The following is an 18,497-nucleotide window of genomic DNA, read 5'->3' on the forward strand; positions in this document are numbered from 1 at the left end:
TGGTTCTGACTTAAACGTGCATTTGAAAAAATAATAAGACGAAATATTTAAAACCAATACTCCCGGAGGATCAGAGATGCATCATTTGCCATATCAATAAAGAACAACTGCTAAAAGCTAGCTGGTTTGTTCCTAGTCTGACACAGCAAGAGGACAGCTTACAAAAGCAAAGGAAAGATACAGCTAATCAGGCCATACTAACTACTCTCATTAGTTTCCATTTCAGATAGCACTGAACCAATTTTTTATGAGAATGAGTGATCATATCAAATCCCTTTGAAAACGTTAGTGCTTTAATTTGTCTGCCTATTAAAAAATAATATACATACAAGAATATATGAGCCATCATCTTCTTTTTGTTCTTAAATTACATGCATTTTTCCTTAAAGATTCTCGCATATGATGTTGTGTATGCTTAGAACACTCTCTGAGCTTCCCACCTCTACCTCCATCCTTTACCGCTCAGCCTTTGTCTGATTCATTCCTAACAACATTTCCAACTTTAGTTTCAGAGTCACTTCCCAGAAAGGCCGTCCTGACTCCCTAGACTGGATGAGGTTCCCCTGCATACCTGTGCTCGAAACAGCCTGTGTCCTTATTTTCACTCATCATACAACTGACTTCTTTTCATCTTTTTAAAGATTTTTTAAATTCACTAATTTGACGGAGAGAGAGAGAGCACAAGGAGGGGGAGCATCAGGCAGAGGCAGAGGGAGAAGCAGGTCCCCTGCTGAGCAGGGAGCCCAACTGGGGCTCAATTCCAGGACCCTGGGATCATGACCTGAATGGAAAGCAGACGTTCGGCCGACTGAGCCACCCAGGCGTCCCTTGGTTTCTTTTAAGTAACTGTCTTCCCCTGGTTTTTTTGTTGTGTTTTTTTTTTACCCCCACTCCATTCCAACAAATCCACCCCTCACACTCTAAACATCATAAGATCCTGCCTATGTTTTCATTACCATATGCCCAACATACCGCCTGGCCTATAATACTCAATAAATATTTGTTGAATGAATGGATCAATAGGACATTAAAGGAGAGAACCACACAAGTATCCTGATAGAGATACTATATTCATCAAAATAATACTAGCTTTGATAACAAAAACATCAAAATTATAATGGTTTAATACAATAGAAGTTCTTTGCTTGATCACATAATATTTTAAGGCAGGTGTTCCTAGTTGGGGAGAGGCTCTCTTCTTCATGGTGAGTCAGAAGGTCCCTCTGTCCTGGGAAGGGAAGAGAGGGAGCATTAGAGAAGGCTCATCTGTATCTTAAAAGTCTCAGCCTGGAAGGGACACAGATCACTTCTGGTCACACTCCGTTCAAAGGGACTAATCATCTGCCATCTCTGGAGGCACAGGTGCTGAGAAATGGAGTCCTCATCTGGCTTTCTCCTCCCAGTGACAATAGCACATATGAAAAAGAGAGTCCAAATTCTCAGTGGACAGCTAACATCTAACTAGCATGAAGATACAATGATTGTCTAGGCCAATCTAGACAATTCAAACTGAAACAACCCTCCCTACCAAAAACACAGAAGCCCAAATTCTCGGGTCCACCCATTGCTGGTTAATGACGTAAACTTCTGCTCCATTTTGCACATGAAATCAGGGCCCTGTGAAGCCCTTTTCCATACTGATATTTCACATTATTAAAAGTAAAGTCCCCAAAGTTCTCTTTAGCCTCCTTGAAGTAGTTGCAGCTTCATTGCATTATTGTTATGGCTGTATTTAACAGCGTGTCAACATTCTACAGGCAGCAAAAGTGACCTTAAGTGTTTTCAGCATTGCCTTGGCTGCCAATGTTCTCTTCTAATTGCCAAGCCTGCCCTTATTAAATTGTCAGTGGTATAACCTGGATACGGCTGTATACCCAGAAACAGCTTTGTAATAATAGATAAAAGTGTAAATAATTTAAAATAGGATGACACTGGGTTTTAAACTCTAGCTCGGTATATTTTTATGAGTATCAAGGAGAACTAATACAAGAGTCTGTAATTGATTTTAGTGAACTCTTGCCACATCCGAAGACAAGAATTGCTAGTTAATGTCTTTAGATATTTTATAGGCACACAATGTCAGTTAAATACTAGCAAGTGTACACCCAATGTCAAGTGGAATAAACAGAAAATAACTGCAAGTAATAGTCAAAACAAATGTGTTGAGGATCACAGACTTTCCCTGGATTTACTATAGGGAAATGGATTCCTATTTTAATGCAAATATCATTAAAATCACATTTTCAAAGGAGAATATTCTTGTGAGGTCACATTGATTTAAAAAGTTAACTGTGTGGGGGCGCCTGGGTGGCTCAGTGGGTTAAGTCTCTGCTTTCAGCTCGGGTCATGATCCCAGGGTCCACATCAGGCTCTCTGCTTAGCGGGAAGCCTGCTTCCTCCTCTCTCTCCTGCCTGCCTCTCTGCCTACTTGTGATCTCTGTCTGTCAAATAAATAAATAAAATCTAAAAAAAAAAAAAAAGTTAACTGTGTGGTGTTTACCGTCAAAGATAGATGATGCTGATTCTATGACAGTGGCTACCAAGATGACCATTTCTACTCTCCTGAGTTCTCAGGATGCTCCCATCCAATGGTTGCTGATGCCGTGAAGAAGTAGTTATTCAGGTCACCACTGGTGACCTGTAATATCCTCTCTATTTCAATGAGTAGACATATTATGCTCTTCAGCCAGAGGCAGCGGAGTTGACATTATTTATGTGGCTTTGTTTTCCTTTCAGACAGATTTATTACGACTTTAAAGATCAAGTGAAATGGGAGTCAGTTTTGGTGGAAAAGTTATACGGCTCCAAGTTTGCTCTCTCGCGTGAGTTTCACCTAGAATGTAATAACATCAAACTTGGTTACATACTGAGGTTAGGTTTATAATAGTGCTGGCATTCCAGTGCTTACCCAAAAAAGTCTATTTCATTGTCTTGAAAGAAAACTGAGTTATCCAAAGAGTTGTTACCCCAGAAGATGGTAAAGCCATCTTTGTTAGTCTTCTAAGTTTTAGATTTTCACTTCTGAGGTCATAGTGTCTGTTTTTCTTTGGAGACCTCCTTGACCAACAGGCGGCACTTTACACAAATTAAACCAATGAACTCATTCCCCTAAGATTTATAATCCTGTGGGGATAGTCTTAACTAAAAATGGATAAAGAAAAGTCTACTGGAACCTCGTGAAGGTGCTTGCCAAAGAAACAGTTCCTGAGTTCCTGCTGTTCAAGAGGACCCCTGGTTGCTGAGGTCTGATCTATAAATATTCCTTCAATTTTGAGTTGCCAATATCCTTCAAATAAACTGACTTATTGCTTAAGACTTTAAAATTCGTAATCAAATAGTTACCGCAAGGCACCAGATTTCTGAGATTTGACTGGATGTCATTTTTACAGATTTAAGAGTTGAACAGTTCCACCAAACAGAAGCATATGAAAGAAATTCTGTCAAGTTTAAAGACTTTACAGCTGGGTTAAGAGCCAAAGAATGCAATTGAATATTTTTATGCCAACTTCAGTCAAGCCACCTAGATGGCAATAAAGACTTCCATGAGCAGAGCAGAGAGGTGGGTTACATGGACTGGAAGACTAAACACTTTGCCTTATGAAGTCCTTCTAATAATTGGTGTGGAAACAAGAGTCCTGTCATCACCTTGGCTAATATCTTTAGTCATTACACATGTGAGAAGGTATTCTTAAATAGAATTTGGTAACTGTTTCTATAGTGGGTAAATATTTTAACCCAGGAAGATTTAAAATTAAGAAAAAAAAACATTTCAGAGAATTATATTTAAAATAAACCAATAATAATAATAATAATAATAATTTGTGGTTTAGGAATCTCCTCATATTTTGACTTTATATACTACTATTCTAGAAAATTTATCCTATTAATGAAGTTATTTTATAATTATCTTTTACTTTTTTTCCATTTTTATAAAAGATTTCTTTATTTCAGAAAGAGATTGTGCGAGCAGGATTAGGGCAGGTTGGGGGGAAGAGCAGCAGGAGAGGGGAGGCAGACTCTCCGCTGAGCAAGGAGCCCAGGCAGTGGGCCCAATCCCACAACCCCAAAATCACAACCTGAGCCAAAACCAAGAGTGGTTTTAGAAGAGGAGGGGAAACAGGTGAGCCTTCTGACATAATTTTCTTTTAAAATACACAAATATGTAATTTAAATTGGTGATTTTAAGTAGAAAATTTCTTATTTTATATAGTAGTTTAATATTTAAAGAAAGTAAAGAGTCACTGTTTACAAATCTAATTTGTTAGACTTAAATACTTAACAGAATTATTAGACTTAAAAGAATTATTCAAGAATTCAGAGTTTTGTTCACTGAGCCTGACACCAGAAATCCCTAAAAGAGAAATACAAATATTAAATTCATAATTGAAGTTTAAAATGCCATAAGATACTTAACTTGCTTTGTATAAGAACTTGTTACTCCAAAACTTTAAAAATGATACCTAGAATTTGACTAATTAACAAATAGAATAAAATCATAAATTGACATAAAATCATCAGTATTTGTAACTTTAATAAACAGAATAGTCTTATGTTCAAAACAACCAAAAATGGTAGGGAAAGGAACATAAGTTTCAAAACCAGTTGGGTTAGCCGTGTTCGTGTTCAGAGTGTGACATAAAATATAAATGTATTATTTAATTTTTTTTTTAACTCATCCTCGGAGTTAAATTTCTCCAGTGCTTTCTGAATACATGTTTTTTCTCTGAAGACACACGTAAGGTGATTAGAGCTTAAATTTATTCTCCTGAAGCAACCACTATCAAGCTTCATGGATTGCCTACCTTCACAAAGACAAGGAGATGAAATGTGACAGTCAGTTAAAGGGTAGGATGAACAAAGCACTGACCCAGAGGTTGTTGGAGCTGGGTTTCTCTCTGAAACCAACTACAGTGTTGGTCACATCACTGAACCTCTCTGTTCTGTAGTTTCCTCATCTGCAAAGTGAAAAAAGACAATAAAACCACCAGGATTTTTCTACCTTCGACATATCATTAATTGTATTAATCCATTACAGTAATTGTAATTATTCTACTATTCTAACAAGAATTTAGACCAAAGACATTAAATAATATCATAAATTGTGATTAACCCGTAAAAAAAATATAGTTTTAAAAGGAAAAGTCATGACTCCTAAAATGAATGCCTATAAAACGTTTTACTCAGCTCCCTAGGAAATGAGAGCACCAGCAAGGTGTTACAATGGACTCGAAGAACTCAAAATATCACACATTTCAAGGCAGATGAAGGATGCTGAAGTGGATTTACCTAGGGATGCAAAAGTGGCCAAACTCGTCACTCTCCACAGAGTGAGGTCCCAGTAGAAATCAGAAGTCAGGCTTGATTCCAGCCTCCCCCTCAACGCCACCATGTTACCAGTTAATAGTCCTATTGCCTTTGCCTCCAAAATATACATCAAGTCTGTTTTTATGCCTCCATCCCCACTGCCAAATGCCATCAGCTTTCATCTACCATCACCTTTAAAATTCGTGGCAGGAGAATATTTTTGAACTATTCATCTACTTCTTAAATTGTTGCTGTACTTCTTTTTTCTTCCTTTGCCCCAATCCAGACAGTCAATCCAGTTTTTATTGCTTGCCGGGTAGGGAGGAGGCAAACAGAGAAGAACGGTAGCAGAGCGAAAATCAGAAGTAGCTTGGTAACCTCGCAGGCCTTTGTTTCCAAAGACATAATTCCTACAAGTGGGAGAAAATTAAAGAGAGAACAAAAAAAGTATCTAGGCCGGAATCATCAAAGAAAAATGATTTCCAGGGGCGCTCCAGGCTCAGTCTGTTAAGCATCTGCCTTTGGCGCTCCAGGCTCAGTCTGTTAAGCATCTGCCTTTGGCTCAGTTCATGATCCTGGGGTCCTGGGATTGAGTCCCTGATCCTTGCTCAGCAGGGGGCCTGCTTCTAGAGTCTGCCTCCTCCTGCTTGTGATTTCTCTCTCTGTGTGTCAAAATAAATAAATAAAATCTTTAAAAAAAAAAAAAAAAAAGAAAAGATGAGAAAAATGATTTCCCTAAAACAGGAAAGAAATTCCCAGGATTTTAGGGCATATGCTGCATAGAGAGAACAGAGAAATCTGAGGGTCTAAATTCAGAAGAAAGACCCTAGGCAAAGTCCGGGGAGGAATGGGGAAGGCTTCAGTCATGAAAAGACTACCCTTGGGCGCCTGGGTGGCTCATTGGTTAAAGCCTCTGCCTTTGGCTCCGGTCATGATCTCAGGTTCTGGGATCGAGCCCCACATCGGGCTCTCTGCTCAGCAGGGAGCCTGCTTCCTCCTCTCTCTCTCGGCTTGCCTCTCTGCCTACTTGTGATCTCTGTCAAATAAATAATTAAAATCTTAAAAAAAAAAAAAAGAAAGAAAAAGAAAAGACTACCCTTTCAAGAGTCTGGACAGCCTTGCAAAAACTCCTGCGTCCGCACCCTGACAGCGAGCCCCTGGATTTGAACAGCTGTGCTGAAGGGAATGACTGATTCTCAGTAATAACATGGATTTCAAAATAAATGACCCAATAGCCAGAGGCTATCATCTTCACTCCCAACATTAGTATTGCAGAAAATTGGAACAATCCAGAAAGCTGGGAGTAAATCACAATGACTAGGGTTCAAGTTTTCCACCAGTTTAATGGGATGTGAAGCTTATAACAGAAATCGAGTTAGACAAAGCAAAGAGAATTAAAAAGAGAAAACGGGAGGGGAAACAAAATACAAGGGACGTTCGTATCTGTAAATAGGTAAGTCTAGATATTCTGAAAAAAACACCCCCTGCAGCAAACAATTTGTAAGTTGCCGTATAAACGATTGTAAACTTTTCATAAATCTATCACTGGACTCATAAGAAAGCAAAAGCTCCCTTCCCCCAATGACAGTAGAGCTGTGTGTAGAGTGGTCAGCGGTTCCTAAAACTGCAGATGCCCTAGAGTTAACGACCAGCTGGGGAACAAGAGATAAGAGCTTGACTTGCATAAGCTGAAGTAATAGGATTAGATTTCTGACCTCTTGCAGGGGTGATATGTGACCACATATTTTGTTTTCAAAGACGTAATCCCCTTGAAGGGTGACTATAATTTTAATAAAAAGGTAGGCTAGAAAAAATAATATGTCTGTTGGTAAAAGGAAGCAAAAAAGGTAACCTGTCAGGGCCTCTGCTCAGCTCCAGGTAAAAAAAAAAAAAGGAAAAGAAAAGAAAAAAATTGTAATAAGGAGAAAATAGTCCCTCATGACCAGAACCAGAGCCCTAACCTCACAAGGGTTTGAGGTGTGACTCCACCTTAAGAAGTTCAGGAAACTGCAGGCTAATGGTTTGAAGTTGTTATAGGTTAGAACCAATTCCAGGTACCCAGCAGAATCAGATGCAAATGTCCTAAAGCAGAGGTTGGTGAACTCTGGTCAGGAGGCCAGACTGTCTTTGGATAGCCTGTGAAAAAAAAAAAATCAAAAGATGTTTCCTAAGACCTGAAAATCATATGAAGATCAACTTCCAGCATCTATCACTGACGTTGTATTGGGACATGGCTGGACTCTCTTGTTTACATGCTGCCTGTAGTCACCTTCACACTAGAGCAGTGTGTTAGTTGAGGAATCGTGACAGCCTGTGACACTATCATGGGACACTCTCTGAATCTCTCACACACTCTGGGACACTCTCATGGCTTCACACTGCCGCTCAAACCACAAAGATGAAGTCACAGCCAGGCCGAGTTTAGTATCACACAGACCACCATACCACCACGTTTTGGTTGACTTTTTATTATTATTGAATACCCATCGTGTCAAAACAAATTAAAACAATGAAAAGTAGACTCTAAGCATCATACTGTTAAAAAGCAATGAAATGTGAATGATGTTAGCTAATGGAACTGCCAAACATCAGGCTAAGTTCAATAGTACCAAACTAAATAATTGCCACACTCTTACCAATACACAGGATCAAACCCCACAATGGGCACCCCGCTCAACAGGGAGTCTGCTTCTCCCTCTCTCACAAATAAATAAAATTTTAAAAAGAAAAAATATAAAATTTAAAACAAATATCTCATTAAAATAGAATTTTCCATGAAAATTAAAAATCAAAATGAAGCTGCAACCAAAGGAACATTCTCCATAGCTCATTTGTTAGCCAAGCGAGGAAAATTGTTTACCAATTTTGAGTTAATTAAAGCATATTTGCTTGCAGCAGCCAAAAATAAGTGTCCGGAAAAAGTAAACTAGTTTGGCCTATTAGCCTTTCTGTTGCTCCAAGTGTTGAGGACATTGGGAGCAACAGCAATGGTCAATTTCAAAAACCAGGAAAACGATTTCTAATGGTTTTTCCTTGGCTCTTGATGGGTCAGCAGACGCTACCAATGCTGTTAGGTTGTAGTTATTTGACTGGGTTTGAAATGATGGATAAATTAGCCTCTGTGAATGGTCTGAATAAAACTAAAGTCGAGAATATTTTCGAAGAAGATAAAAAAAATCCAAACTCAAGGCAACCTGAGGTAGAATCTACTAAGATGTAATACAATGGATGGTGGCAAAAGCATAACTAGAGCAGAAAAAAAAAAAGCTTAGTTGCATAAATTTACCAATATTATGAAAATGTGAGATGTTACAGCCAAGGTTATTCATTATAGTTTTCATTACAACAATTTGTGGAAATCCCTGGGATTTGTCATGTATTTTAAGCCCATCATGTCATTGGTGAACCTCATTTTCTTTTATGAACTTCACCACTTTCAGTTGCATGAATATTTTTTTTAATAGAAGCTGAATATCCTAACTTGCTCCCATCATACATTGGTTAAATAAAACTTAGTGTGGTTTTGTGTGATTTTATTTTTAGCTTAGAGCTGAGAATGGAATTTTCCTGAATGAGAAGACTCCCTTCAATCTCTATTATTGAACACTGAATGACTTTGGAAGTTCGCTTTTGCTGCCCTCTACATGAACAAATTTTTTTTGGTTTCAGGTAACAGAAATCCAATTTAAACTAGCATGACCCAAAGGGGAAATTGACTGAAATGCTCATAGAATGACGAGAAGGGCAAAGGTGTGGTGGCATCACAGAGACAGGTGTGGCTAGGAACCAGAAAGCCCCAGACAGACCTCATTTCTCCCATTTCTCCTTTTCTCTGAAAGTCAGTTTTCTAGATCTTACCTCAGACTAGCTTCTTTTCACATGCTAGAGTGGTCCACCAGAATACAAGAACCCCATCATTTCATCTTCAGAGAGCAGCTCTTAATGGCATTCCCTGGCCCCAAGTTTTAAAATTCTGGGAAGTACACTCAGTAAAGCAAACAGAGTCTGATCCACCATATACCAGTTACTGTGGCAAAACAAGCAGTGTACATAGGAAGATGTAGTCAAGGGGAATAAGCATCTCCTTTAAAAAGAAAGAAAAAAAAGGTCTTCTTGGGACAGACAAAACACTTCACATTCTTAGCAAACTTCAAAGATGTCTGACTACACCAGCAGTTCTCAACGAGTGGTCCACTAACTCCTAGGAGTCCCAAGATCCTGTCAGATCTGCAAAGTCAAAACTATTCTCATAGTAACCCTAAGATGATAGTTACCTTTTTAATTTTATTTATTTATTTACTTATTTATTGGTGGATGTTGACTTATGCATTGGTGCTACAAAAGCAGTTGTAGGTCAAACTTTGGTGTTTTGGGATGCCTAGGTGGCTCAGTCAGTTGTCTGCCTTGGATACAAATCAAAACCACAGTGAGATACTGCCTCACACCAGTTAGAATGGCTAAAGTTAATAAGTTAGGAAATGACAGGTGTTGGCAAGGATACAGAAAAAGGGGAACCCTCCTACAATCTTGGTGGGAATGCAAGCTGGTACAGCCACTCTGGAAAACAGTATGGAGATTCCTCAAAAAGTTGAAAATAGAGTAGTAATTTGTACTACAAAAAATGTAGTAATTTGAAGGGGCATGTGCACCCAAATGTTTATAGCAGCAATGCCCACAATAGCCAAATTATGGAAAGAGCCTAGATGCTCATCAACGGACAAATGGATAAAGATGTGGTGTGTATATATATATATATATATATATATATATATATATATATATATATATATATATATACATATACGATGCAGCCATCAAAAAATGAAATCTTGCCATTTGCAATGATGTGGATGGAGCTAGACAATACTATGCTAAGTGACATAAGTCAACCAGAGAAAGACAATTATCATATGACCTCACTGATATGAAGAATTTGAGAAACAAGACAGACAGAGGATAATAGGGAAAGGGAAGGGAAAATGAAAAAAAAAAAAAAAAACCCAAGACCAGAGAGGGAGAAAAACCATAAAAGACTCTTAATCTCATGAAACAAATTGAGGATTGCTGGCACAGAGGGGGTGGGAGGGATGGAGTGGCTGGGTTATGGATATTGGGGAGGGTATGTGCGATGGTGAGTGCTGTGAAGTGTGTAAGACTGATGAATCACAGACCTGTACTCCTGAAACAAATAATACATTATATGTTAATTTAAAAAAAAAAAAAGTATCTGCCTTCGTTTCAAGTCATGACCCCAGGGTCCTGGGATTGAGTCCCGCATTGGGCTCCCTGCTCAGCAGGGAGCCTGCTTCTCCCTCTGCCTGCCACTCCCCTTGCTTGTGTGCTCTCTCTCTGACATAAATAAATAAAATCTTCAAAAAAAAAAAAGCAAACTTTGGCATCTTAACGTAACTGAAGGCAGCAGCACTGCATTATACGGCTAACCATTACATTCCTTACACTGTGCCTGTTCAGTTTAAAGGTGTCAAAAAAAACAAGTTTCACTTAGTAATGTCCTTAAAGAAGTAGTAAAAATCATCAACTTGATCAAATTTCCATCTTAAGCCCACATCTTTTTATAGCCCATGTAATTAAATGGGATGTATGCATAAAGCATGCTTGTTGCATCCCAAAATGAGATGACTATCCCAAGGAAACGCACTTATGTGATGATTTAAGTTGCAAGATGAACAAACCACTTTTTGGGGGGGCACAAATTTTATTTGAAAAAATTGCTAAGATAGGCAATCGTTATTCAGACTTGGATATTTACATGACATTTTCTCCATGATGTTAGCTTGTGACCTCAAGGAAAACAGTTGACAGTATTTGGTGCCAATGGTAAGATTCAAGCTGTCAAGTGAAAATTAGAATTTGGAGATACTTGGGTGGTCCAGTCAGTTCAATATCTGACTCTTGATTTTGGCTCAGGTGATGATCTCAGGGTCATATAATGGAGCCCTTTGTGGAGCTCCCACTGGGTGTGGAGCCTGCTTAATATTCTCTCTCTCCTTCTCCCTCTGCCCTTCCCCTGATCTCTCTTTTTCTCTTGAAAGAAAGACAGAAAGAGAGAGAGAAGGAAAGAAGGAAAGAAAGAATGAATGAATGAATGAATGAAAGAGAGAAAGGGAAAGGAAAGGAAATTAGAATTTGGCCAAACTTGTATCCTCCACCATTAACTTAATAGCTTCCTAATATTTAAAGTCTTTTCTGATGACAGAGGTGGAGATACTAACAAATGTAACTTTCTGATGTTGTATATAATAAAATGTGTTAAAATTTGGAAGGTCTTCATAACCCAGTATTTTCTATATGACCAATGCACAATGTTATAAAATCATATGAGTAAAAGATAAAAAGTGCAAGACAGACCAATGGATTTTGATGTATTTGAATATGAAAATTTCATTGAGATGTTTTCAGATTCTACATTGCTGCTCATTTATAAGAATATATTGCTTGTTGGGTTTTGTGCAGAAAAGCCATAATTATCTGAAAGTGTCCTTAAAATGCCCCTCCCACATAAACAAATGGTTTTTGGAATCCTTGGCCCATTTTTAAAATGCAAGGGGGGTCCTGAAACCAAAATGTTTGAGAAATACTTCCCTAAAATCCACTGGCATACATAGACATCTAGAGACAAGCGATCTTGTCAATGCCTCTGAATAGTAAGGAACTTCTAATGCTATAATGCCAATTGGAAAGATTTTACTATTAATAATCATTTTTCATCATCATTATAACCATTCCTACCAAATAGACAGACTCTGCTCTGTCTGGCCTCTGTTCTAAATGCTTTCTGTGCATTTAATCCTTACAGTAATCCTTTGCAGCAAGGTATCATTATTTATCATCCCCTCCTTTTCATAGGAGGGGAAACTGAGGGTTAGAGAGGTTAGTGAGTTAGTGGAGGGTTAGTGAGGGTCAGAGGCCATGCAGTCAGCAAATCCTAGACTTCTAACTCCTCCACTGTTGGTTAAGAAAGTCCCACAAGCCCAGCTCTGTACTTTCATAGGACGTATCATGAGACAATGCAAAAGATGTGCTTCATTGAGATAGCTGCTAGCCCGTTTTGAAAATGCACCCAGTCTGAATTGAGATGTTATGTAAGTACAAAATATACACTGGGTTTTGAAGGCTTAGAATGAGAAAAAGAATGTAAAATATCTCATCAACATGTTTGTATTCATTAAACGTGAAATGGTAAGTATTTTAGAGATATTGGGTTAAAAAACCATATTATTAAATACACTTTAATTGATTTCACCTCTTTCTCCTTTTTTACAATGTGAGTTCCAGAAATTTTAAAATTACATATGCGACTTGTATTTTACTTCTTTTGAACAACACAGGTCTGCAGCATCCATGCAACCACATTTCAGACTTGTTTTAATAAGAGTTTTCATTATGTGCATCACCTCCAAGAAGCCAGTTTCTTCCTTCCTGACATATTTTAAGGGCTTCCTTCTTAATTAAAATAAAAATTAGTGACATGTGGTTTTGTGCCCTCAAAGAGCCCATGTAGCTTCAAACAATTTTATTTAAATCAGGGAAGTAATCACATTTCATCATGCCCTTTTAAAATTGCTCTTGTTCAAGCAAATACTCCTTGGCTAAATTCCAAATTTACGCTTTTACACCTATCGCATAACTGCTTTTAATCTTTTTTTCGCCATTAATAGTTAAAAAGAAGGAATCAGAGTTAAGAAGAGAAATGCAAAATGATGGGAGGAAATGTAGCAGAACCCACGGAGACGTTTTTCCAGTGCAATGTGAGAAAAGAAATAAAACGAAGACAAAATGGATCAGTGGCTTCAGGCTGCTGCATTCCTGCCTTTGGGGAGGAGAGCAAGGTGGGGAAGGAGCTGTGAGAGCCAGTTTCAAGCCTTCCCCTGCACCTCAGCTGTAGCAGGGGTGGAATTACAGAAGGGCAGAGCCTGAGTCACATAACCCAATGTGTGAAGAAACAGCTGCAGCAGCAGGAATGTTTTGCTCCTGTACTTTAGATACAAAAATGTTTGTTTGTTTGTTTGTTTGTTTGTTTTAAATATATCCCCAAAGTTTCCCCTCGAATAACAGATAGCATTGATTGGCACAGGGAACATACATATCTAATCCATTTAATCTTCCCAATAATGCCAGGAGGAAAGGGAGATACAGCAGTGCCAAGTAATTAGAATCATTCAGTGAGTAGATGGTAGAAAGCAGATTCAAATCCAGCCTTCAGGGGCCATGGGTGAGACATTAGAACCAGCCTCTAACCACTTCACAATACTGCTTCACCCAGCTCTCTCCACTAAGTTATTCTGTCTCTCCTAGGCTAGGAAGAGTTCCGGAACCCAAAGGTAATGCTTCTCTATTCTCTAACATACATTATTTGACATTATCTGTAAATTATAATAAATTCAGGATGTTGAAAACGAAGTCAACCAAGGGCAATTTTTTAGAAGCTGGTGAAAGTCTACAACCTTAGAAATTCATTTTAACAGTGATCAAAAAAGAGTGGGAGTCAGAAAAAGGCAGATTTATCTCAGATTTTATCCCAGTGGAGTATCATAAAGGAACTAAGAGAATTCTATGAAGAAACTGTTTTTGCTATAAGGCGCAACTAAAGAGTAGCATGCAAATTCCATCCCTGGCCCCACTCAGGACTGTGAATCCCCCTGGTGTAATATCTAGAGCATCTTTTGGTTTCCTTCACACTTACAGTCTCTTTAAGTATATCTCAGCTCTTTATTTTTAAAATTAGTATGACCTTACGGGGTATAAAGTTTAAACAGATTACATAAAATGTTTGAAACGATGCCTGATACATAGCAGAAGCCCAATAAATGTTAGTGGGTATTATTATTTCAAGTATTTAATATAATAATTTATTGCATATATTTTAAAACTCTTTACAAATTCAATTTATTTGAAATGCAAAAAGAGTTCACTTATTACTCCCATCCTCCATGTTTAACCTCATAAATTATTGCATTTTTTTCTGATTGTTCATTCAATATTTGACTCTCCACTACTCGAATATAAGCTTCCTGATGGCAGAAACAATGAACCACTGTTGTGTACATCACAAATATTCCTTGCTCTCTAGCTCTCCTCTCTATCTGGGCAGAGAAAAAGATTGTGCTTCCTTGCTTTCTTGGAGTTGCACATGGCCACTGACTTGCTTTAACCAATGAAATATAAGTGCCACTTCCAAGGAAGAGACATAAAGCCTGCATGGAACTCTCCACTTCTCTTTCCCTGTCTCAGTGAGTGTGGAAGTGGGTTTGGATATGGAGGTACAACATTGAGTACCTCAACACAGAGAATAGCTACTCTAGGAAATGACCTGGACCCACAGCAGATGTTGGTGAGCAAGGAATAAATCATTATTGCTTAAGTCTCTGAGACTTTTGGGTGTTTTATGACTGCAGCATAACCTCGCCTACTCTGATTATTCCAACCTGTGACACTCCCCCAGCCCAGCATAAGGTCTGGCATTTAGTAGCTTATCAAATATGTTTTTATTACATTAATAAATTGAAAGTTTTAGGAGCACCTGGGTGGCTCAGTGGGTTAAGTCTCTGTCTTCAGCTCAGGTCATGATCTCAGGGTCCTGGGATTGAGTTCCGCATCGGGCTTTCTGCTTGACAGGGAACTTGCTTCCTCCTCTCTCTCTCTCTCTGCTTGCCTCTCTGCCTACTTGTGATCTCTCTCTGTCAAATAAATAAATAAAATATTTTTAAAAATAAACAAATAAAATGAAAGTTTTAATCATTAGTAAAATTGAATTATTTCAGTTAAAGAAATCAATCATTTTCAACTCTATTCTGTGTACAGTGAAAAGCTTTGGAAATTTTAACTGATTCAGAAGTGGAGATCACCACCCTTTGGGTACCAAACCATAATCTTAGGTATTAAAGTCAGAGTCACATATGCTTTGCACTCCAGGGAGGTTCCATTAAAGTTTTGCTGAATTTCAATTGAATATTTTTTTTTCTTTGCAGGGGTTTTGAAAAATCTTTATTTCTGTCATAGACTTACTTACTTAAATGGCCCTTCTTTAAAGGCACCATTACCTTATATAAATTTCACATAGAAATATACAAATTTCAGTTTATATATAAAATTCATCTGTGTGTGGACCTTGCCCCCATGACAACCAAAACCTAGATACAGAAATTCTTCATAATCATATAGATTATACTAGAAACTGGAAAAACCTCAAGGTCAAAAGCATGTTAAACACGTTAAACATGTTTAGCAATTAAATTTGCAGTTTCTCTGACCAAGGAGGAGGAAAAGGGAATAGGTATTTGGTTGTGACATCTTTTACTTTTCATTCCAACAATGATCAACAAATGAACCCAAACCAAACAACAACAACAACAAACAAACCATCAAAACTATGAACCCATGGGTCACAAATCTTGTCTCAACTAGTACCAAAAGATTGGGATCATTCCCTGCATATTTTTAGACCACAATGCTTTGAAAATAGAAACCAGCCCCAAGAGGAAAGTTGGAAGGAACTCAAATACATGGAGGCTAAAGAGCATCATACTAAAGAATGAATGGGTGAGCCAGGAAATTAAAGAAGAATTTTAAAATTCATGGAAACAAGTGAAAATGAAAACACAACTATTCAAAATCTTTGGGACACAGCAAAGGCAGTCCTGAGATGAAAGTGTATAGCAATACAAGCCTTTCTCAAGAAACAAGAAAGGCCTCAAGTATACAACCTAACCCTACACTTAAAGGGGCCAGAGGAAGAACAGCACAGAAAGCCTAAAACCAGCAGGAGAAGAGAAACAATAAAGATCAGAGCAGAAATCAATGAAATAGAAACCAAAAGAACAGTAGAACAAATCAACAAAACTAGGAGCTGATTCTTAGAAAGAATTAATAAGTTTGATAAACCCCTGGCCAGACTTATCAAAAGAAAAGAGAAAGGACTCAAATTAATAAAATCATGAATAAAAGAGGAGTGATCACAACCAACACCAAAGAAGTACAATTATAAGAACATATTATGAGCAACTATATACCAACAGATTTGATAATCTGGAAGAAATAGATGCATTCCAAGAGACATATAAACTACCAAAACTGAACCAGGAAGAAATAGAAAATCTGAACAGACCTATAGCCGTAAGGAGACTGACCCAGTAATCGAAAATCTCCCAACAAATAAGAACCCAGGGCCAGACAGCTTCCCAAGGGAATTCTACCAAACATTTAAAGAAGAATTAATATCTATTCTCCTGAAACTGCTCCAAAAAATAGAAATGAAAGGAAAACTTCCAAACTCATTTTATGAGTCCAGCATTACCTTGATTTGAAAACCAAAGACCCCACCAAAAAGGAGAATTACAGACCAATATCCTTGGTGAACACAGATGCAAAAATTCTCACCAAAATCCTAACCAATAAGATCTAACAGTACATTAAAAGGATTATTTACCATGACCAAGTGGGAATTATTCCTGGACTGCAAGATTGGTTCAACATCCTCAAATCAATCAATGTGATACAATACATTAATAAAAGGAAGAACAAGAACCATATGATACTCTCAATAGATGCAGAAAAAAGCATTTGACAAAGTACAACATCCTTTCTTGATCAAAATTCTTCACTGTGTAGGGATGAGGGTACATACCTCAATACCATGAAAGCCATCTATGAAAAACCCACAAAGATTATCATTCTCAATGGGGAAAAACTGAGAGCTTTTCCCCTAAAGTCAGGAACATGGCAAGGCTGTCCGCTATCACCACTGCTATTCAACATAGTACCAGAAGTCCTTTCCTCAGGAATCAGACACCAAAAAGAAATAAAAGACATCCAAATTGGCAAAGAAGTCAAATTCTTACTCTTTGCGGATGATATAATACTTTATGTGGAAAACCCAAGGACTCCACTCCAAAACTGCTGGAACTAATATAGGAGCTCAGTAAAGTGTCAGGATATAAAATCAATGCACAGAAATCAGTTTCATTTCTATACACTAACAACAAGATAGAAGAAAGAGAAAATTAAGGAGTCAATCCCATTTACAACTGTACCCAAAACCATGAAATACCTAGGAATAAACCTAACCAAAGAGGCAAAGAATCTGTACTCAGAAAACTGTAAAGTATTCATAAAAGAAACTAAGGAAGACACAAAGAAATGGAAAAACATTCCATGCTCATGGATTGAGAGAACAAATATGGTGAAAATGTCTATGCTACCTAGAGCAATCTATACATTTAATGTAATCCCATCAAAATATCATCAACTTTTCTCAAAGAAATGTAACAAATAACCCTAAAACTTATATGGAACCAGAAAAGACCCTAATTAGCTACAGCAATGTTGAAAAAGAAAACCAAAGTTGGTGGCATCACAAGTCCAGGCTTCAAGCTCTATTACAAAGCTGTAATCATCAAGACAGTATGGTGCTGGCACAAAAACAAACACATAGATCAATAGAACAGAATAGAGAGCCCAGAAATTGACCCTCAACTCTATGGCCAACCAATCTTTGACAAAGCAGGAAAGAATGCCCAATGGAAAAAGGACAGTCTCTTCAACAAATGGTGTTGGGAAATTGGACAGCCACATGCAGAGGAATGAAACTAGACCATTTTCTTACATGACAAACAAAAATAGACACAAAATGGATGAAAGACCTCAATGTGAGACAGGAATCTATCAAAATCCTTGAGGAGAACACAAGCAGCAACCTCTTTGACCTCAGCTGCAGCAACTTCTCCCTAGAAACAAAGGTAAAGGAAGCACAGGCACAAATGAACTATTGGGACTTCATCAAGATCAAAAGCTCATTCAAGATCAAAAGGAAACAGTCAACAAAACTAAAAGACAACTGACAAAATGGCAAAATGGTAGAAGATATTTGCAAATGACATATCAGATAAAGGGCTAGTACCCAAAATCTATAAAGAACTTATCAAACTCAACACCCAAAGAACAAATAATCCAATCAAGAAATGGGCAGAGGACATGAACAGACATTTCTGCAAAGAAGACATCCAGATGGCCAAAAGACACATGAAAAAGTGCTCCACATCACTCGGCATCAGGGAAATACAAATCAAAAGCACAATGAGATACCACCTCACACCAGTCAGAATGGCTAAAATTAACAAGCCAGGAAATGACAGATGCTGGTGAGGATGTGGAGAAAGGGGAACCCTCCTGCGCTG

The sequence above is a fragment of the Mustela putorius genome, unplaced genomic scaffold (genome assembly GCF_011764305.1).
Source record: "Mustela putorius furo isolate JIRA1106 unplaced genomic scaffold, ASM1176430v1.1 tig00000430_pilon_pilon_pilon, whole genome shotgun sequence".
NCBI lineage: Eukaryota > Metazoa > Chordata > Mammalia > Carnivora > Mustelidae > Mustela > Mustela putorius.